Below are 22,190 nucleotides of genomic sequence, written 5' to 3'. Positions count from 1 at the left end.
GCCACAAGTCCAGGAAGGAAGTCCTCTTGGTTGACATCTAACAGGAGGGGTGGCTGAAATCATGAGAAAGAAGGAGCCCCAGAAGGGAGCGAGATGGGGAGAGGAGGAGAGATCAAACAAACGGCTTAGGCATAGCTAATGTTACACATCTGGAGGAAGATGGTAGCAAAGAGGGAGAAGATAAAATGTGGGGAAAACAGAATAAGACAAAGAAAGTACTTAGCATGTGTCAGGCAGTGAGAGCTGGGGAAGGCCCTTGGGCTTCCCCATGTTGAGTGTGACTTTGAAGAATCATTAGCTCCATGAAAAAGGAAGTGGTCCTAGCAAGATCCTATTAGCATGGAATCAGGTTCTTCTCCTAATTGAGCTTCATTATTACCTGGGAATGTAGTGTTCACCCCAATGCACCATGTTTGGTAAATTAGATTGGAGCCCATGCCTCTAAGTGAGGCTTCTTCTCTGCCTTAAGTCTAACTCCTACCCCAGCTGGCTGAAGATCTACAAGGCTACATGGGCACATGCAGAGAGGAAGAGAGAGAAAGCAATATGGGCAAGCCCACCCCGGAGAGACAACCCTGACTCAGCTGGTTCCTTCCACTACCAGAGAGAAAGCCACATCGGTGTATGACACATGACCTTCACCACATACAGCAACCTTGACCACTAGGAAATGTGGTCTAATTGGTATCTTGAAACCTGGACCCATCAGTTCAGTATAACTTTAATTTTCTTATGGAGGAAGAAGCTGGAGAGCAGGGCATAGTATGTATCTTCTTGGTCCCCTCTTTAACCTCCCACAAGCTGCCAACAAATGTAAAATGGTGCTTCCTATGGCTTTGTGATTCATATTGCTGGACTTTCTATGGAGTTAACTCAATTATTATTACTATTATTATTTAATGTTTAGTTTTGAGAGAGACCACAAGTGGGAGAGGGGCAGAGAGAAAGGGCTGGAGGATCTGGAGTCGGCTCCATGCTGATGGCAGCGAGCCTGATGCAGGGCTGAAACTCACAAACCATGAGATCATGACCTAAGCTGAAGTCCAATGCTCAACCAACTGAGCCACCTAGGCATCCCTCTATAGGGTTAACTTTTAAGAAGTGGTTAAATATGGGCAAAAGACCTGAACAGACATTTCCCCAAAGAGGATATACAGGTAGTAAATAAACATACAAAAAGATGTTCACATCATTAGCCATCAGAGAATTGCATGTTAAAGCCACGTGATATCACCACCCCACCAAAAAATAGTGACAACACCAAACGCTGGAGCAGATGCTGAGAAACTAGACCACTAATACATTCTGGATGGGAAAGTGAAATGGTGCAGCTATGCTGGAAAACATTTTGTGAGTTTCTTACATATCTAAACATGCGATTATGTCTTGACTCAGGAATTGCATTCTTGGGCATTTATATCAAGGTAATAAACATCCATGTTCACACAAAAACCTGTACAGGTATGTTTGTAGCAATGGTCCAAAAATAAAAACAGCCCAGATATCCTCTACCAGGTGAATGGTTAAACAGTAATACACCTACACCCTGGAATCCTAATTAGAAATAAAAAGTGGTACAGACTGTTGATACACACAACAGCTTGGATGAATCTAAAACCTAAGGCCATAAATGACTGGCCTGTCTGCAAATACTGCACTTGTCGTTTTCATCAGGAGGGACTTAGCCATATTAACTTCAGAGCTCCCCTCTAAGATATCTAGAAATTTCCCTAGAGTTGTGTCATATGCCAATGCTAGGCAGGGCTGCCCAAATGGACCTAGAAATGTGATCATGGTGTCTGAAAGCCTGAGACAGGAGAGGCAATCAAGAGATTAGACCAGAAAACAAAAAAGAAAGTCAAACCAGGATCAAGAAGTGGGAGCCTAGAGGCCAAAGATCCTTAAAAGGGACACATTCAGAAGTAGGAACTGGGAAGTCACAAGAATCAAAGCTGTGGGAACAGGAAGTAACATGGACTGGTGGCAGGGCAGAGTGGCTAGGAACAGGCAGTGTGTATTAGGAGCAAGGGCATCCATATGGGACCCCAGCTATAGTCAGCTGATGTCATTCCTGGTGGTTCCCAGTCACATGTTTCTGCCTCAGGAAAATGCTAAATGTGTCCAGTGGTTTCCAAAATGCAGACAGATTTCTGTCATCTGTGCCTAAAATGAGTTTCCAACATGCCTCGGATTGGGTAGATAAGGTGGAATTAAGTTTCCAGGAAAAATACTTATGTCCATTCCATATACAGACAGACAATAATTTTAAAGGGAGCATGCATGCCCCTTTCACATATTAATAAACAGAATATATACATTTAAATTGTTCTGGTATAACAGAGAAAAAATATGTCATTATAATTTAAAAGTCTTGGCAATATAGAAATATACATTGCAGAAAATAAAGTCTCCTGTAATTCCTTTCCTGTTCCACTGAAAATGCCAATATTAGCAGTTTGGAATATAAGCTTCTCAGATATTTCCATGTATATGCTAACTGTGTATGTATGTATATGTACACTATTACATATACTTTTTTAAAATTTTTTTTAACGTTTATTTATTTTTGAGACAGAGAGAGACAGAGCATGAACGGGGAAGGGGCAGAGAGAGAGGGAGACACAGAATCGGAAGCAGGCTCCGAGCCATCAGCCCAGAGCCCGACGCAGGGCTCAAACTCACGGAGTGCGAGATCATGATCTGAGTCGAAATTGGACGCTTAACAGACTGAGCCACCCAGGCGCCCCACTTTTTTTTTTTAAGAGAGAGAGAGCATGGGGCTTGACCTCACGACTGTGAGATCATAACCTGAGCCAAAGTCAAGAGTCGGATGCTTAACTGATTGAGCTACTCAGACACCTCAACATATACTTTTTTATTTTTAAAAGTGGGGTTTTAAAAAATGGGGTGTCTATAACTGTGCAAATGGTATTACTTAATATCTCTCATAATCAAGTTTTTTAAAAGAACTAAACGTGAATTAACTCTGTATAAGTCAAAAACGTCTGAAAGGACTTCTAGAGATTTCCTAGGTAATATCCCCTGATGTAAGGATTTGTGCTTCATGATCATGGCCTCCTCTTCACCACCTCCTCAATCAGCAATGGCCTCGGCTAGTGGCTTAATAGGTCTCCAATTCTTTGGGACTCTAGGTCTAATGACAACCACCACCCAGGAATCTCTCTCATCTGTTACCCTGCTGAGATCACTACTGGACAGATCAGGATGGTGGCCTTGGTGTGCACTTAAAAAACAAAACTGTGCACACTCCAGTACAAACAGCCATTTCTTTAGTTCCTTCTTTATGTTCCTTCTCCTTGTGGTAAACTACTTGAGGATTTCATTTAGGACATTCATTAAATTGCTTTTTCAACCAGCATTGCAATCCTTTGAGGGAGGTACCAGTATCAACCTTAAATGAGGCACAGAATATTTAGTAACTTGCCCAGAGTCAGCAACTGGTAAATGGCAGAAAAAGATGAAAGAGGGACAGGAAGAATAAGGAAGGCGCAGATTCAGCCCCAAGAACTGCATATAATTCTCAGGGTAAACAGCAAAGGCCACTTGCAGTATTACAACACTATAGCTCACTAGCCGTTCCTGTGTGTCTTCCACTTAATTTTCACAGCAACCCCTGGGATAGCAGATGCAGGATCAGAGAGAGGACATAAGTTGCAGTCGTCAGAGCTAGATTTGAACCCTCTAACTTTGGAACTCACTCTGTTAATTACTGCACCAAAGAAAATCATCATGGTGAGGACAGACTATACCAGCAGAGCTCCATGGGCTGGGGACTACTTACCTAGAGAGCAGCAGAAGCCAGAAAGATTCTAGAAGGGGCCAGGGAGAGGCAATAGTAAGGCTTGGGAAACTTCCTTAGGTGATTCCAGAATCTCCATTCAAAATTGCCACGGTCCCTGCCTGATGGGATGCTTTCCCTCTCTCAGGACTGGGGGCCTCAGCTAGCAGCTCAGGTCTGGAAACCCTCTCAAGCCACTAAGTTGGCCACCACACCATCCTTTTTCATCACCCCAACTCCCACCCTGTGGGTCTATTCATTCCCTTTGCAGGCATCTCCCTGACCTCATCCCTATCACCCTCCCCTCTACCACCTGCAGCCCTGAAAACACCTCAAGGTATAAGAAACTAAAGTGTCACCACCTCACTCAAAGGCTAGAGAAGGCTAATCTAAGACAATAAAAAAAAAAATGTAAGGCAGTGAGGAAATCGGATTTTTTTTTCTTTTGACATGATTTTGTGAATTTGATCTCTGGATGTGATTTTCCACCGTTGAGCTTTACAGATTTTGTGAAATCTAAAGCTTGAAGTCCTAACATTTTGATAGGAAGTATAAACAGAGGAGGCATCTCATGCCGGAACCGCCGCCAGGAAGCCAGAAGGCATTTCTGGACCAGTATCAATAGAGAGCCTTCCCTTCACACTGCTCTTGGCTAGGTTTTGTCTTCCTATGCGAGCTTCTATAACATACAAATACTGCAAGAGAGGACAAGAAAATCGATTACAGGAGGCTTTGAAGATGAGGGCCCTGAGTTGGTATTAGCTGAGCATGTCAACTTAAGGAAAAAAGGATCACTCACACATTCTCCAGACTCAGAAGCACAGGCAACAGAAACCAGGTTGAGTTTCAAGTAGATTACAGGGGGAATAGCCTAGCAAAATAGGATACTTCCTCTCCCCCCTCCCTCCACACCGGCCAGGGAATGGGTAGATAAATCTCAGGAAGACATCATATCAAGCACCCATTTCTAGTGTATTGGATCTGAGAGCGGGAAGGTGCTTCTCAGCTTGCGGTCTGAGGCAGGCTTCAGCAGGCACTGCAGGAGAAACCCTTCAGGGAGGGATGCGCCCTCCATGCTTTGGGTAACAGCCACTAGATTGGCACATTTAGAGAGTTTATAATAGATACAGCTCCCCTGATAACTGACAAGAACAGACTCCGTGGGCTGTGTCATTCCTGCTTGGGCAAAATATCTCCCAAGGTTGGTGGGGGGAAGGGCGGAGCCGAGGCCAGCAGTGAACTTCCAAGGCAGAATTAGCTTTAAATAAGTGAGAAAACAAAGCTATTTCCCTCAGCCTGCTCCCAGGCTCCCCTGCTCCAACCACCACAATATGCAGCTCTATGGAAATTCAGAATGCTCTCTGAGATGTTTATAGTTTGTTTTGGTGACAGTGGTGGTGGTGGGTAGTTTTTTTTGTTTGTTTGTTTGTTCTTGTTTTGTTTTTAATAGAAGTCATTCAGAGCAAATGATATTTCATTTCTGCTTTATGCAATTTTAGGTTCATGTGTTTTCACTAGTGAAAAAATTATATGAAGATAAAATTGGGTTTGTTGGCTTAAACCTTCCATGGTTCTAACTTGCTTGTTACTGTATAGGACAATTTTACTTTTTAAAGACTTGTTTTGGGGTGTCTACATAGCTAGTATATAAACTATATAAAACTTGAAACATTCACAAAGTACAAGGAATCTCTGCTTCCAGCCACAAGAGAGTAACAGGGACTGGATTTATCATCCATCTTGAACAACACAAAAATGGATGAAAGATACAAAATACTGGTTTTCAGACATTAAGCAGTGGGCAGTCAAGAACTGTGCTCCCCAAGAGATAGAATGTAAAGGGTGTGAACCCTCTGATTACCCTTATGTCCTGCCTGGAGAGAGTTTCCAGGCTGTACACGGGGATGGGGCCCCCAAACAGAACCCAGAGGGTCTCCCTGAGCCGAGGAGACACAGATCAAAGTAGCTAGAATCCACAGGGCTGTGTATTGGAGAGAAGAGAGCTATACCAAGTGATGGCTCCACATACCATCAAAGGGGTCCCCTCCAGTCTTCCAGTGAGCACTGAGCAAGGGACACATGTACAGAAACTACAGGGAAAGAACCGCCCAAGAGAAACAGGCAGAAAAAAATCCCCAGAGCTTATGCAGGGCCAAGAATAACTTCCTGAGCAGGAAGTTACCTCAGTTGTGGGACCAGATTACATCTAAACTAAAAGACTATTAGCCTCCCACCTAACAAAGCTTGAAAGAAAGTCTTGAAAAGATCAAATTATTCCCCCCAAAACCTAACTGTATCCCAGAATGAAATATTTAAAGGAATATAAATCCTCCCAAACCCAATAATATAACACAGAATTCTTGTCATGGCATAACAAGTTATCAGGTAGGTAAGTAAAGAAGCAGGAACATATGAACCATAATCAGGAGAAAACCTTAAAAAGCATTAAGAAGATCAAAAAATAACCATGACCTTACCAGTAATAAATGATCTTAATGATTCAGGTTATTATTACCTTTTAGGCTTTTATTTGGTACATATTTTTTAAGTTACTGAAATCACATTAACTATGGCTGATCAAATATAGGTACAACTTAACTTGGTTGAGAACTTTTCTGCCTTCCTGCCTTCTTTTCTTTCTTTCCTTTTCTTTTCTTTCTTTTTTGGTGATAAGAACCAACACTCATTTGGGTTACCTCAAATAGGAAGTGTATTATAAGGAGAACACTAGGTAATAAGGAAAGAGGGTTCTCAGCTAAATTGGCCAAGGGAGAACAAAAGACAAGTAATTGGACCTTGTAGGAAGTGAAGGCATGAGAACTGCTCAGAACCAGAACAGCTTCCACATGTCGGCAAGAGCCTAAAATATTCCCTCCGATGCCCCACCTTAACAAGCCTCACTCCCCATGAACTCAGTATTCCTTCTCTTTGTACATCACCTTGTTGCTTCTGTTGTACACAATGGTTTCTGGCCTGGATCATTCAAACCCATGAACATCCACCTGACTTTCAACCAAACTGAGAACACTTTACATTAAGGGATTGAGAACAGAGATGACAATGACATTCATTCTCTTGGTTGTGGTCCCAGGACAGGACCTGAGCACAGGTAGGACATTTCTCTCACTGCCTCCATTCAGGAAGCTATGGCTGAAAGCAGAGGCAATGTGGGTGAGCTTTCTTCAGTCAAAATTTGCCTGCACATCCAAGAAAAAGTCAAATGTTGGGGTATATATTTGAGCATCAACTGCACAGAAAGGATACACAGATTACAGTAACTTCCTTCATGACCACAGGGCTCAACTTCCAGCTCTTAGCCATCAAAACGGGGCTATCCCCATCAAGCAAGTTTACTCTATTAGAAGCAGAGAATTATTTTTCATTGGTCATTTCTCCATAAAACCCTGTAAAAGGAGTGAGAGTCTGTTTACTATTGGATTTGTTGCTCTATCTTATTTAGAGGTTGGTACAATATTACCTTTGAGCCCTTGTATTTATGTAAATGAAAACATCCTCAAAATCCTATCTTAAACATTGTCAGTGTTGTTTTTATTCAATTATGAAAAATTTCAAGCATAAAGTAAAGCTGGGAGAATGTTATAGGGAACATCCATCGAGATTTTACTCTACTTGCTCTATCACACATTCACATAATTGTCCTCTCTCCATCCATTAATCCCACCTATGTTTGGTGCATTTCAGAGTAAGTTGTAGCTATCAGAATACATTCCCCCAAATAACTCAGCATGAATGTTGTTACCTAAATTTCAATGTTTGCTAATATTTTTTCCATGTCTACACAATAAAATGTGAAAATCCTAAGAGTGCACCCCTGAGCTCAAAAAAAAAAAAACAAACAAAACACATTGAACTGGGTAACCCAAATAATTATCAAAATCTATGACACCATCATCATCCCAGAAAATTTCTTTGTGCCCCTTCCCAGTCAATTTGTGTCCCAGTCCCCAGAGACAACAGCTGTTCTGATTTTTTACACCTAGATTTCCTTTGCCTTTCCAGAATTTCATGTAAATGGAATCACAGAATATATACTTCTTTCACCGAGCATCATGTTTTTGAGATTAATTCAGGGCACAGCAAACTTTTTCTTAATATATTTTTAAAAGTTTACTTATTTTGAGAGAGAAAGAGAGTGTGCGCACACACACACACACACACACACACACATACACAAAGTGGGGGAAGGGGAAGAGAGAAGGAGAGACAGAATCCCAAGTAGGCTCTGCACCTTCAGTGCAGAGCCTGATGCAGGGCTCAAACTCACGAACCTTGAGATCAGGACCTGAACTGAGATCAAGAGTCTAATGCTTAACTGACTGAGCCACCCAAGCGTCCCCTTAATATTTCTAAGTTGAAATATTTTATTTTATTTTATTTTTTTTTTGCCCCAGAATCTGCATTTTATTTTTTTTTATTTTTTTTTTATTTTTTTTTTTAATATATGAAATTTACTGTCAAATTGGTTTCCATACAACACCCAGTGCTCATCCCAAAAGGTGCCCTCCTCAATACCCATCACCCACCCTGCCCTCCCTCCCACCCCCCATCAACCCTCAGTTTGTTCTCAGTTTTTAACAGTCTCTTATGCTTTGGCTCTCTCCCACTCTAACCTCTTTTTTTTTTTTTTTTTTTTTTCCTTCCCCTCCCCCATGGGTTTCTGTTATGTTTCTCAGGATCCACATAAGAGTGAAACCATATGGTATCTGTCTTTCTCTGTATGGCTTATTTCACTTAGCATCACACTCTCCAGTTCCATCCATGTTGCTACAAAAGGCCATATTTCATTTTTTTCTCATTGCCACGTAGTATTCCATTGTGTATATAAACCACACTTTCTTTATCCATTCATCAGTTGATGGACATTTAGGCTCTTTCCATAATTTGGCTATTGTTGAGAGTGCCGCTATAAACATTGGGGTACAGGTGCCCCTATGCATCAGTACTCCTGTATCCCTTGGATAAATTCCTAGCAGTGCTATTGCTGGGTCATAGGGTAGGTCTATTTTTAATTTTCTGAGGAACCTCCACACTGCTTTCCAGAGCGGCTGCACCAATTTGCATTCCCACCAACAGTGCAAGAGGGTTCCTGTTTCTCCACATCCTCTCCAGCATCTATAGTCTCCTGATTTCTTCATTTTGGCCACTCTGACTGGCGTGAGGTGGTATCTGAGTGTGGTTTTGATTTGTATTTCCCTGATAAGGAGCGACGTTGAACATCTTTTCATGTGCCTGTTGGCCATCCGGATGTCTTCTTTAGAGAAGTGTCTATTCATGTTTTCTGCCCATTTCTTCACTGGGTTATTTGTTTTTCGGGTGTGGAGTTTGATGAGCTCTTTATAGATTTTGGATACTAGCCCTTTGTCTGATGTGTCATTTGCAAATATCTTTTCCCATTCCGTTGGTTGCCTTTTAGTTTTGTTGGTTGTTTCCTTTGCTGTGCAGAAGCTTTTTATCTTCATAAGGTCCCAGTAATTCACTTTTGCTTTTAATTCCCTTGCCTTTGGGGATGTGCCGAGTAAGAGATTGCTACGGCTGAGGTCAGAGAGGTCTTTTCCTGCTTTCTCCTCTAAGGTTTTGATGGTTTCCTGTCTCACATTCAGGTCCTTTATCCATTTTGAGTTTATTTTTGTGAATGGTGTGAGAAAGTGGTCTAGTTTCAACCTTCTGCATGTTGCTGTCCAGTTCTCCCAGCACCATTTGTTAAAGAGACTGTCTTTTTTCCATTGGATGTTCTTTCCTGCTTTGTCAAAGATGAGTTGGCCATACGTTTGAGGGTCTAGTTCTGGGGTTTCTATTCTATTCCATTGGTCTATGTGTCTGTTTTTATGCCAATACCATGCTGTCTTGATGATGACAGCTTTGTAGTAGAGGCTAAAGTCTGGGATTGTGATGCCTCCTGCTTTGGTCTTCTTCTTCAAAATTACTTTGGCTATTCGGGGCCTTTTGTGGTTCCATATGAATTTTAGGATGGCTTGTTCTAGTTTCGAGAAGAATGCTGGTGCAATTTTGATTGGGATTGCATTGAATGTGTAGATAGCTTTGGGTAGTATTGACATTTTGACAATATTTATTCTTCCAATCCATGAGCAGGGAATGTCTTTCCATTTCTTTATATCTTCTTCAATTACCTGCATAAGCTTTCTATAGTTTTCAGCATACAGATCTTTTACATCTTTGGTTAGATTTATTCCTAGGTATTTTATGCTTCTTGGTGCAATTGTGAATGGGATCAGTTTCTTCATTTGTCTTTCTGTTGCTTCATTGTTAGTGTATAAGAATGCAACTGATTTCTGCACATTGATTTTGTATCCTGCAACTTTGCTGAATTCATGTATCAGTTCTAGCAGACTTTTGGTGGAGTCTATCGGATTTTCCATGTATAATATCATGTCATCTGCAAAAAGCGAAAGCTTGACTTCATCTTTGCCAATTTTGATGCCTTTGATTTCCTTTTGTTGTCTGATTGCTGATGCTAGAACTTCCAGCACTATATTAAACAGCAGCGGTGACAGTGGGCATCCCTGTCGTGTTCCTGATCTCAGGGAAAAAGCTCTCAGTTTTTCCCCGTTGAGGATGATGTTAGCTGTGGGCTTTTCATAAATGGCCTTTATGATCTTTAAGTATGTTCCTTCTATCCCAACTTTCTCAAGGGTTTTTATTAAGAAAGGGTGCTGGATTTTGTCAAAGGCCTTTTCTGCATCGATTGACAGGATCATATGGTTCTTCTCTTTTTTTTTTGTTAATGTGATGTATCACGTTGATCGATTTGCGAATGTTGAACCAGCCCTGCATCCCAGGAATGAATCCCACTTGATCATGGTGAATAATTCTTTTTATATGCTGTTGAATTCGATTTGCTAGTATCTTATTAAGAATTTTTGCATCCATATTCATCAGGGATATTGGCCTGTAGTTCTCTTTTTTTACTGGGTCTCTGTCTGGTTTAGGAATCAAAGTAATACTGGCTTCATAGAATGAGTCTGGAAGTTTTCCTTCCCTTTCTATTTCTTGGAATAGCTTGAGAAGGATAGGTATTATCTCTGCTTTAAATTTTTTTTTTTTTTCAACGTTTTTTATTTATTTTTGGGACAGAGAGAGACAGAGCATGAACGGGGGAGGGGCAGAGAGAGAGGGAGACACAGAATCGGAAACAGGCTCCAGGCTCCGAGCCATCAGCCCAGAGCCTGACGCGGGGCTCGAACTCACGGGCCGCGAGATCGTGACCTGGCTGAAGTCGGACGCTTAACCGACTGCGCCACCCAGGCGCCCCAAGTATTATCTCTGCTTTAAACGTCTGGTAGAACTCCCCTGGGAAGCCATCTGGTCCTGGACTCTTATTTGTTGGGAGATTTTTGATAACTGATTCAATTTCTTCGCTGGTTATGGGTCTGTTCAAGCTTTCTATTTCCTCCTGATTGAGTTTTGGAAGAGTGTGGGTGTTTAGAAATTTGTCCATTTCTTCCAGGTTGTCCAATTTGCTGGCATATAATTTTTCATAGTATTCCCTGATAATTGTTTGTATCTCTGAGGGATTGGTTGTAATCATTCCATTTTCATTCATGATTTTATCTATTTGGGTCATCTCCCTTTTCTTTTTGAGAAGCCTGGCTAGAGGTTTGTCAATTTTGTTTATTTTTTCAAAAAACCAACTCTTGGTTTTGTTGATCTGCTCTACAGGTTTTTTAGATTCTATATTGTTTATTTCTGCTCTGATTTTTATTATTTCTCTTCTTCTGCTGGGTTTAGGCTGCCTTTGCTGTTCTGCTTCTATTTCCTTTAGGTGTGCTGTTAGATTTTGTATTTGGGATTTTTCTTGTTTCTTGAGATAGGCCTGGATTGCAATGTATTTTCCTCTCAGGACTGCCTTCGCTGCATCCCAAAGCGTTTGGATTGTTGTATTTTCATTTTCGTTTGTTTCCATATATATTTTAATTTCTTCTCTAATTGCCTGGTTGACCCACTCATTCGTTAGTAGGGTGTTCTTTAACCTCCATGCTTTTGGAGGTTTTCCAGACTTTTTCCTGTGGTTGATTTCAAGCTTCATAGCATTGTGGTCTGAAAGTATGCATGGTATAATTTCAATTCTTGTAAACTTATGAAGGGCTGTTTTGTGACCCAGTATATGATCTATCTTGGAGAATGTTCCATGTGCACTCGAGAAGAAAGTATATTCTGTTGCTTTGGGATGCAGAGTTCTAAATATATCTGTCAAGTCCATCTGATCCAATGTATCATTCAGGGCCCTTGTTTCTTTATTGACTGTGTGTCTAGATGATCTATCCATTTCTGTAAGTGGGGTGTTAAAGTCCCCTGCAATGACCACATTCTTATCAATAAGGTTGCTTATGTTTATGAGTAATTGTTTTATATATCTGGGGGCTCGGGTATTTGGCGCATAGACATTTATAATAGTTAGCTCTTCCTGGTGGATAGACCCTGTGATTATTATATAATGCCCTTCTTCATCTCTTGTTACAGCCTTTAATTTAAAGTCTAGTTTGTCTGATATAAGTATGGCTACTCCAGCTTTCTTTTGGCTTCCAGGAGCATGATAAATAGTTCTCCATCCCCTCACTCTCAATCTAAAGGTGTCCTCAGATCTAAAATGAGTCTCTTGTAGACAGCAAATAGATGGGTCTTGTTTTTTTATCCATTCTGATACCCTATGTCTTTTAGTTGGCGCATTTAATCCATTTACATTCAGTGTTATTATAGAAAGATATGGGTTTAGAGTCATTGTGATGTCTGTATGTTTTATGCTTGTAGTGATGTCTCTGGTACTTTGTCTCACAGGATCCCCCTTAGGATCTCTTGTAGGGCTGGTTTCGTGGTGACAAATTCCTTCAGTTTTTGTTTGTTTGGGAAGACCTTTATCTCTCCTTCTATTCTAAATGACAGACTTGCTGGATAAAGGATTCTCGGCTGCATATTTTTTCTGTTTAGCACACTGTAGATATCGTGCCAAGCCTTTCTGGCCTGCCAAGTTTCAAAGGAGAGATCAGTCACGAGTCTTATAGGTCTCCCTTTATATGTGAGGGCACGTTTATCCCTTGCTGCTTTCAGAATTTTCTCTTTATCCTTGTATTTTGCCAGTTTCACTATGATATGTCGTGCAGAAGATCGATTCAAGTTACGTCTGAAGGGAGTTCTCTGTGCCTCTTGGATTTCAATGCCTTTTTCCTTCCCCAGTTCAGGGAAGTTCTCAGCTATAATTTGTTCAAGTACCCCTTCAGCACCTTTCCCTCTCTCTTCCTCCTCTGGGATACCAATTATGCGTATATTATTTTTTTTTAGTGTATCACTTAGTTCTCTAATTTTCCCCTCATACTCCTGGATTTTTTTATCTCTCTTTCTTTCAGCTTCCTCTTTCTCCATAACTTTATCTTCTAGTTCACCTATTCTCTCCTCTGCCTCTTCAAGCCGAGCCATCGTGGTTTCCATTTTGTTTTGCATTTCGTTTAAAGCGTTTTTCAGCTCCTCGTGACTGTTCCTTAGTCCCTCGATCTTTGTGGCAAGAGATTCTCTGCTGTCCTGTATACTGTTTTCAAGCCCAGCGATTAATTTTATGACTATTATTCTAAATTCACTTTCTGTTATATTATTTAAATCCTTTTTGATCAGTTCATTAGCTGTTGTTATTTCCTGGAGATTCTTCTGAGGGGAATTCTTCCGTTTGGTCATTTTGGAGAGTCCCTGGCGTGGTGAGGACCTGCAGTCCAGAATTTTATACAAGGTTTATTCTCTCGTAGGAAAGTCCTAGGACTGGCACATTCAATCCCATCTAGGGCCCGGCACTGGACTGAAGTGTGTTCCACGTCACTGTAGGCCTGACCACCAAACTTGAGACAACCATAACCGAGTTCCTGGGATGCAGTTGCATTTCCAACATGATCCACTGGGTCGTCACATTCTATAAATTCATCAGGTCGGGCAACCACCCAGCACCATCTTCCCGGGCCCAGTGGAAGAGACCCGACCTCAACAGCAAAGCTCGACCGGCACAGCCGACCCAAGGTAGTCCTGCCAGCCTAAGTTGAAATATTTTAGCCTTTGGGGCCATACAATCTCCCAAAACTACTCAATTATGCTGATGTGGCCAGAAAACAGCCCAACACTAGATAAACAAATGGGGTTGGTTGTTCCAATAAAACTTTGTTTACAAACACAGGTAGCCAGCCCATAGGCCATGGTTTGCCAACCCCATTAAATGTTGTGTGCTTCAGTAGTTTGTTTCTCCTCACTGCTGAGTAGGATGCCATGGTAGGAATGTGCCAGTTTATTTATCATTTGCCAGCTGATGATCACCAGGGATGCTTCTAGTTTCTAACTATCGTGAATAAAGCCTCTAAGAACACTCTTGTACAAGTGTTTTTGTAAAACTGTGTTTTTCATTTCTCTTGAGTAATACTTAGAAGTGGAATTGCAGGGTCATGGGGTAGGTTTATTTTTACTTTTATTCTAAATCTATAAAAAAATAAACAATAAAAAACAGGTGCCAGGCATCAGTGTTACTTTTACTTCCCTTTACCAGGGAGAGATAATTATAACCACGTTCTGTGGAATTGTCTTCTCTCACGGAAACTTCTCTCCCTCTCCTGCCCTTTCCTTACTTTCACAGTGAGATCATCACAAACAAAACCTTAAAAAACATACTTTACACAGCTATCTCTACTACCTGGCTGCTTCTTTCTACTTCCTGGTTCAAACTGCCAAGAGGAAGACTCATTTCAGCTGATCATCACCTCATGCCTGGCCAGCTTTTCAAGGTGGCCTCATGCCAGTGGGTGTTGGCCTTCCAGGGAGTGACTGCATGCCTCATCTAACAGGCATCTAATAGGCAAAGTGGTTCATAGGGTAGAGATGGGGCTTCTATAAAGGAAACCTGGAGGGCTGTGTCTCTTGGCTGAGCAGTTTCCCATAGCAAGGATGGTAGATGTGGCTGGAATTTTAATTGACATATAACTATAATGATTAATAATTCCCCTATTGTTGGATATTTAGGTTGTTTTCAATTTTTTGTCTCACAACTTAGGCTGCAAAAAACACTTTGAAACACAAATATTTGCATAAAATTGGCAATATTTCTTTCTAGACCCCCTAGAAGTCATATTACCAGGCATGAGTATCTGATATCAGTGTTTCCCCTACTTCAGCATGAACATTACGGGCAGGGCTTACTAAAACTCACAGGGCTGGGACCCATCCTAGAGTTTCTGTTTCAGAAGGTCTAGGGTGGACGTGAGAATTCGCATTTCTAACAAATTCCCAAGTGATGCTGACCTGGGAAGAGGAATTTTTCTTTCCTTCTAATGCTTCCACAGCCACTTTCTGCTACTTTAAAATATTTAACACAATTTGCATTGTGTTACAATTAAATTTGCATATATCCATTTCCTCCCTAGAATAAGAGTTCCATAAGGTCAGGTTTTGCATTGTTTATCTTCATAGGCACTAAAGTGCTAAGCACGAATAGTGTGTATCCAAAAAAGAAAAAAAAAAAAAGTTGTTATGTCAATAATCTGCCACCTACCTAATTTCCTTGTTATTCTCTGCTTTGCAGTATTAATGCTGTCCCCAATTCCCCCGATTTTATTGGCAGACACTTAAAACTAGTTGCCACCTAACTTTTGATTATTGCTTCAATTTTTGATAAGCAATAGCTGTAATTTTTCACGCCTGGATTTTATACCTCCTCTTGTCATTAAGTACCCTTGATCCAAATTTTCCTTGGGGTGGGTGATAGTGGAAGGAGGTTGTGAGGGAAGATCGGATGGCTTGGCTTAGCTCAAACAGTGTCACAAATGCATAAACAGAGATCTTAAAATTAAATTTTTCCATTAGCATCCTTGAAATCAAAATCAAAATGAGATGTTTGTGAAAGACTTTGAAAGTAGTAAAGCCCTCTCTAAATTATGGAATTATTAATATGACACCTAGGTTATATAATAAACAGAGGAGAGGAAAACATTTAGGAAGTAACCTACCCAACTTTACCCCTGTCACAGTTCACACAGACAAAAATCAGACATACTTAAAACATTTAGACCACAATGCAGAAACTAAAAGATGGATAAACAGCACATTCAGACCAAAGTTAGGAGAGTCTCCATGAGTTTGTATTACAGGAACCACAGAAGTTTTTTTGACTCAGATTTGTGGTATTTCCATACCATATAGTAAAAGTGTAAAATGTTTTGAATGAACTGGCCCTAATTGCCTCAGAACATCTTAAAGTGAGAAACTTTCCCTCTGGTTTATTTCACCTGATCCCACAACCTCTCTCTTCATCCAAGGTATGATCTAAAATAGGACTCACAGCCCATTTCCAAGATTTTCAGGTGATATAAGGTCAATGCACCAAGGAAAGTACCTGTTTGCAATTACATATATGTAATTGCATGTAAGTATTTACTATAGGTACATACAATTACTATGTCATTGAATATACGTACTTACTATCCTTTTTCTTTTTTCTTTTTTCTTTTAAGTTAGTTAACATATAGTGTAATAATGATTTGAGGAATAGAATTTACTGATTCATCACTTACACATTACATCTAGTGTTACTATCCTTTTTCACGAAGTTTTCCCAGTCATCTCCTGGTAGGATGAAGCTTGTCCTTAATAGACTTCTCAAGAAAGGTTCATGAGTGTAGTATTCCCTGAGTTGTGGCAAGTTTAAAACCGGTTTTCTACAGATTTGACACTTGAAGGATATGTAGGCTGGATATACAATTCTTGATTCATATTTTCTTTACTTGAGTGTCTTAAAATAGCTGCTCCATGGTTGTCTTGCTTTCTACGTTGATATTGAGAGGTCTTATGTTGACTTAATCTTTTGCCTTTATTATTTTAAGCAATTAATTATGTTCATTAATTAACTTACTATTTACATGTTATTATTATTACCTTGCTTACAGATTTTTCCTTTTTTTTAAATTTTTTTATTAGTTTTATTTTTGAGAGGCAGAGAGAGACAGAGTGTGTGTGGGGCAGGGGGGCAGAGAGAGAGAGGGAGACACAGAATCAGAAGCAGGCTCCAGGCTCTGAGCTGTCAGCACATAGCCTGATGCAGGGCCTGAACTCATGAACCGTGAGATCATGACCTGAGCCGAAGTCAAACACTCAACCAACTGAGCTACCCAGGCGCCCCAAGATTTTTCTTTTTGAAAAAGTCTAATAGTTTTGCTAGGATATGTCTTGGAGTTGATTGTTGTGGCTTAGTTTTCCCAGGTATTTGATGGACATCTTATTGAAAAAAAAATTTTTTTTGATGGACTTTTTAAATATGTAGAATCAGATCCTCTTTTATTTCTGGAAAGTTTTATGGACTATAGTTGTAAATGTTAGTTCTGTTCCATTGTTTTCTTTTTTCTTCTTCAGGAACTCCAATTTTATATATGTCTGTTGGATCTTCTTTGCCTCTCTTCCATTTCAACAGCTTTCTGACAGTTTTTAAATTCCTTTTTAAATTTTATTTTCATTCTCTTAGCTTTCTTCAATATCTCTTATTAACTTTTAATTGAATAGCTTCCTCTGGGCATCTTGTAATCTTGTCATCACTTCTGATATGGTTGTGCCTTTTTACTTCCATTTATTTCCCGTGTACAATCAACTCTCATTTGATTTCTTTCTGTTTTTTGTTCCTATGAGTCTGAATTTCCAATTCAGAGTTGTTTTTTCTCCTCCACATCACCAAGTAATTAATTTGATATGGGGTATTATCTATACTTTTCTTCTGGTTTTGGTTGTTTTTACAGGGGTAGATTTTCATCCATTGAAATGTTTCAATTCCCACTTTCTGTTTTCTTCTCATAGAAGCCTTGTATAGATGAAGACTATTTTTGTTTATTAATTTCATGGACAGGCTCTTGGCTAAGGCGTAGTGCAAGAGTGCCACTTACTCTCAGTGTAGCAAAGTGCCCTTTCAAACAGTAGTTCTCTTTTTAGTGTGTGTGGAGGGGAAATTGGGGAAAAGAAATTTAGATTCCTTGATTGTTTAGGATTCTCTTTTGCTTGCAGAACTCTAAATCTCCTCTTCTTTTATGTTTTTAATCACCTAGTCCCCAAAGGAGACTTTCAGAAGCATTGAAATTGGTTCACTGCTACATAAAAATCATCAGTATTCATACTTGATCTCTTGCTGCTTTCAACATTGCTGATCACTTCATCGTTATCTTAAACATTTCCCCCCCTGCTTTTCCTCTTACCTCTACAGCAGCTCCTTCTATCTCTCCTAGGAGTCTTGTTATTCTCTTCTGGCTATTAAATTTAGATTTCCTCAAAGCCTGGCCTTTTGCTATTCTCATTCCATGTGCCTTCTGGGTGCACACATTATGGTCCATGGCTTCCTTTAACATCTACATTTGCATGATTCCCAATTTTTATCTCTAGCCCAACCTGTTCCCTGAGCTCTGGACACCTATGTCTAACTGATGAGGTTCATACTCAAAGACACCTCAATCATCTCATATCTAAAACTGAGTTATTTTATTCCTCACTCCCAAATACCACCATTTCAGTTGTAGAAATTTTGAGATTATTCTTGACAACTTTCTCTCTCTCAACTCCCAAATCAGTCTTCCCATATATACCTTTCTCCCTTCAATGTGTTCGGCCCATACAACAGCCATAGGGAACTTTTAGAAGCTATAATGTGTGTTACTCCCCTACTTAAAAATTCTTCAGTGGCTTCCCATAGCTCTTGAGACAAAGACCCAGACCATTATTATGACCCACAATGCCTTGTAAGAACTGGCCCCTTATTCAATTTTGTGGCCTTGTTTTCCCTTGCTCTGAATTCTAGCCACATCAAGTCCTGGAATAGTCCATGTTTTAATTCATTTGTCACTTCCTTGTGGAAGCTTTCTTTAATTTTCCTAAGTTAAATCCCCTCTTATATTCTGTCCTAGCCACATGTATTTCTCTTTCACAACATTTACCTTTAGGTCTAATTCTATATTTATGGTAATGCCTCTCTTCTTTGCAAACTCAATGAGGGTAGGGGTCATGACTGTTTTGTTCACTTTTGTAATTCCAGCACCAAGCACAATCTCTGAAACAATAAATATTTGTTGAAATAATCATCCTAACCTCTATTTCCTTTAAAATTATAATAGTGCCTTATTGAGTATTATATTGAGTGTTTCCTATGCATCAGGTGCTTTTCTAAGCACTTGACATGTATCATCTCATTATTTCTCTTAATAGAGGAATAGGGAGGTAAAGTAATCTGCCCAAGATACACAGCAGGTTACCAAAGCTAGTAAGTGACAGAGCTAAGATTTGAACCCAGAAAGTGTGGCTTCAGAATCCTAGCTCTCTGGGGCGCCTGGGTGGCTCAGTCGGTTGAGCGTCTGACTTCGGCTCAGGTCATGATCTCACGGCTTGAGTTCAAGCCCCGCGTCAGGCTCTGTGCTGACAGCTCAGAGCCTGGAGCCTGCTTCCGATTCTGTGTCTCCCTCTCTCTCTGCCCCTAACCCACTAGCATTCTGTCTCTGTCTCTCTCAAAAATAAATAAACATCAAAAAAAAAAAAAAAAGAATCCTAGATCCCAAATATTATGATATTATAGTCCCTTTAATGTTCATATCACTGACTTATGCTTTTCTGATTAAAGTAATTTTCTGAAAGTCTTTCAGATGGAAATAATCTCAGTGATAATTCTTTTTTCATAGATTGGATCAGTGTTATAAAAAGAGGTCATTTCAAGATGACTTTCTCAAGATCACACTCCAAGCTAGTAGCAGAATTTAGGCTCTGTAATATTTTCTGACTGCTTTTTTCTTCCTCCATTGTATCAGCCTGGTGCCTCTTAGGACTGGGCTAAGTTTAACTGGCAAGATTCAGTTCTATTTCTTTTACAGATAAAAATTTTAGTGATACATCTGATATATAAAGATGTAGTACAGCATATGAGAATTCCTTTTTGTGATTGTACAGAATGTGTAACTAGCTTTTGTAATTGTATGTATGTGGAGTGTGTGTGTGTGTGGGGGGGGGGGTGTTGACTGAGATTTGCCAGAGCTAAAGAAAAGAAGTAGCAATCATCTATCTCTGACATTGGTCTTTGCTTGCCTGAAGGTGGGGGACTATGTCAGATGATTTACCCAAGTAACTTCTAGGTTCAGTTCTTTCGTATATTGAGAGCATTTGTTACCTAAAGGTATTCTTCGCAATGTACTTTTCTTGAACAGAAAAAAAAAAGGTATATTTTAACCCTGCGTTCATTCATACCTTTGGTTGTTTAATGGCCTGCTGCACAAAGGAAGGTCTGTGGATCATCGGCACCCACATCCTTGGAAGCTTGTTAGAAGTGCAGAATTTCTGGTCCTATCCCAGACCTGATGAATGAGAAACTGCATTTTAATAAGATCCTCAGATGATTCACATGCACATTAAAGGTTGAGAAGCACTGCTCTGAGAGGGTCTGCCAAGAAAGAGACTGAAGAATAAGACTGAATGTCTTATACTGATGTGTCTTATTTTTATTTATTTTTAAAATTTTTAATGTTTTTATTTATTTTTGAGAGAGAGTGCGCGCATGAGTGGGGCAGGGGCAGAGAGAGAGGGAGACACAGAATCCAAAGCAGGCTCTAGGCTCTGAGCTGTCAGCACAGAGCCTGACGTGGGCTCGAACTGTGAACTGCAAGATCATGATCTGAGCTGAAGTTGGATGCTTAACCGAATGAGCCACCCAGGTGCCCCTGAATCACCTTGTTTTTAAAAGTACAGTATCCACTCCCAACTGACAATTTAAAAATACAAATAGTGTTCTATATACATTTTTTAAAGCCCAAACTTAACAATAGTTTTTTCCCATTATAACGTGCACTCTGGAACTTGGCCTTTATCATAATCATCTCTGTATGCACATAGGCATCTAACAGAATAGTTTGAGTATGGTAGGGGCTGTTTTGTGAATTTTAACTGAAGTGTCTCAGTCTCCAGGGGAGTTCTAATGAAATTCTGGCAAGGAGACTGTCAGACAGAGAGGAGGGACATGTGACTCTCCACAAATTTCAGGTGACTATATAGATAGAAGGCTTTCTCCTCATGAGTAGAACATAAAGAGAGCATCCTAGGTGCCAAGAGAAGCTGTATGAAGGACTAGATTCCTGTTCTAGATGGAGTTTCCCTTTAACTAGGGGTCTAGACCGTCAAGGTAAACTTACCTAGTTTCATAAACATTAGAAAAAAGAAATACAAACGAATAGTTGCTGCTAGCAGTGAATACCCAGGAACTGAGGGGAAAGAGGAGAGGCAAAATCAATGTAACTTTTATAACTAAGTCAGGGAGCACATAAGTTGTGACGCAGAAAACAGGAGTAAAGTAGGGAGTTGGACTTGCTCCAAATGAGAAAGGCAGGATCACCCAAGTCCTTGGATAATTAGCTGATCTGTTTGATAAGATAGGAGAAGACAGAAGGTAGTTACATGAGAGTGGACAATAGTGAATTGATCAGGAAGTCAGCATTTTCAAGCACCACATACGTTGGTATATGATTGCAGGAAGATAATTTTGTCTCTTTGATGGTCAGAAACATTGAGACAGAAGTTTGCATCACTGCTGGTGTGGTCTAGGTCAAAACTGAACTCGGATTGTTGAGTGTGGCAGTGAATAGTAAGGAATGGTTGTGCCTTGTGATTTGGTGAGCTGCCTTTCCTGGAGATGTTCAGTCAGAGACCGAAAAAGGAATCCTATAAAAGGGACTGCATTTGGACGAATGCAGGATAGACTAATGGTTTCCATGGTTTGTTTCAACTCCACCATTTCTTGCGTCTATGACATCTCTATGAGGATTATATATTGAAAAAAACTATTAGTCTTGTTGAAGACATCATGTTAAAGACAGACAACATTTTAGCCACATTTAGTTATCTTATTAACTTGGGATCCCACAGATAGATTCATAGTTGTGTGTCTACTTACCTATCTACCTCAGAGGGCAGAGGTGGGACACCATACTGCAAAGTCCTCCCCTCTAGGTGAGTTTGTCAAACTCCTCATACACACCGTTTTAGTAATACTGGCGGCCCTAAGAACTATTGTTTACATGTTTCTTTTCCTCAGGAGATTCTGAGCGGAGGGCAGAGTTCATGTTTTACTTCCAGAAACCACCACTCTTGGCATTTAGTTATTAATATTGAGAGTGACACAGGTAACCCTATTGAGCGCTTGCTCTGTGGCAGACGCTTTTAGAAGCGTTTACACATAGGCAATCATTTAGTTCAGGAACTTGCTCATGCGAATAAACCCACACCCTCCCCTCCACCTGCTTTAGACCCGGAGACCTCTGACCTCTCCCCCTGGGTGTCCGCAAGCCCGCACCTTCCGGAATATACTCTCCCCGGCCCGCCCCTCCCCCAT

The 22,190-nt window shown here is 40.3% G+C and overlaps 1 long non-coding RNA gene across 3 annotated transcripts in view; it reads right to left on the bottom strand.

The window, feature by feature from the left end:
- LOC122217677 overlaps nt 1-22,082 on the bottom strand; it is a 56,100-nt gene extending 34,018 nt beyond the window's left edge. For all 3 annotated transcript variants that reach the window (XR_006201624.1, XR_006201623.1, XR_006201625.1), the window contains exons 1-2: nt 21,753-22,082; nt 20,057-20,163 (exon numbers count right to left, since the gene is read on the bottom strand). This is a non-coding gene — a long non-coding RNA (uncharacterized LOC122217677). The remainder of the gene's footprint in view (nt 1-20,056; nt 20,164-21,752) is intronic.
- Nucleotides 22,083-22,190: the final 108 nt, after the last annotated feature.

This window comes from Panthera leo, chromosome B1, assembly GCF_018350215.1.
Source record: "Panthera leo isolate Ple1 chromosome B1, P.leo_Ple1_pat1.1, whole genome shotgun sequence".
Classification (NCBI taxonomy): Eukaryota; Metazoa; Chordata; class Mammalia; order Carnivora; family Felidae; genus Panthera; species Panthera leo.
This window is presented reverse-complemented; position numbering and strand designations above follow the sequence as displayed.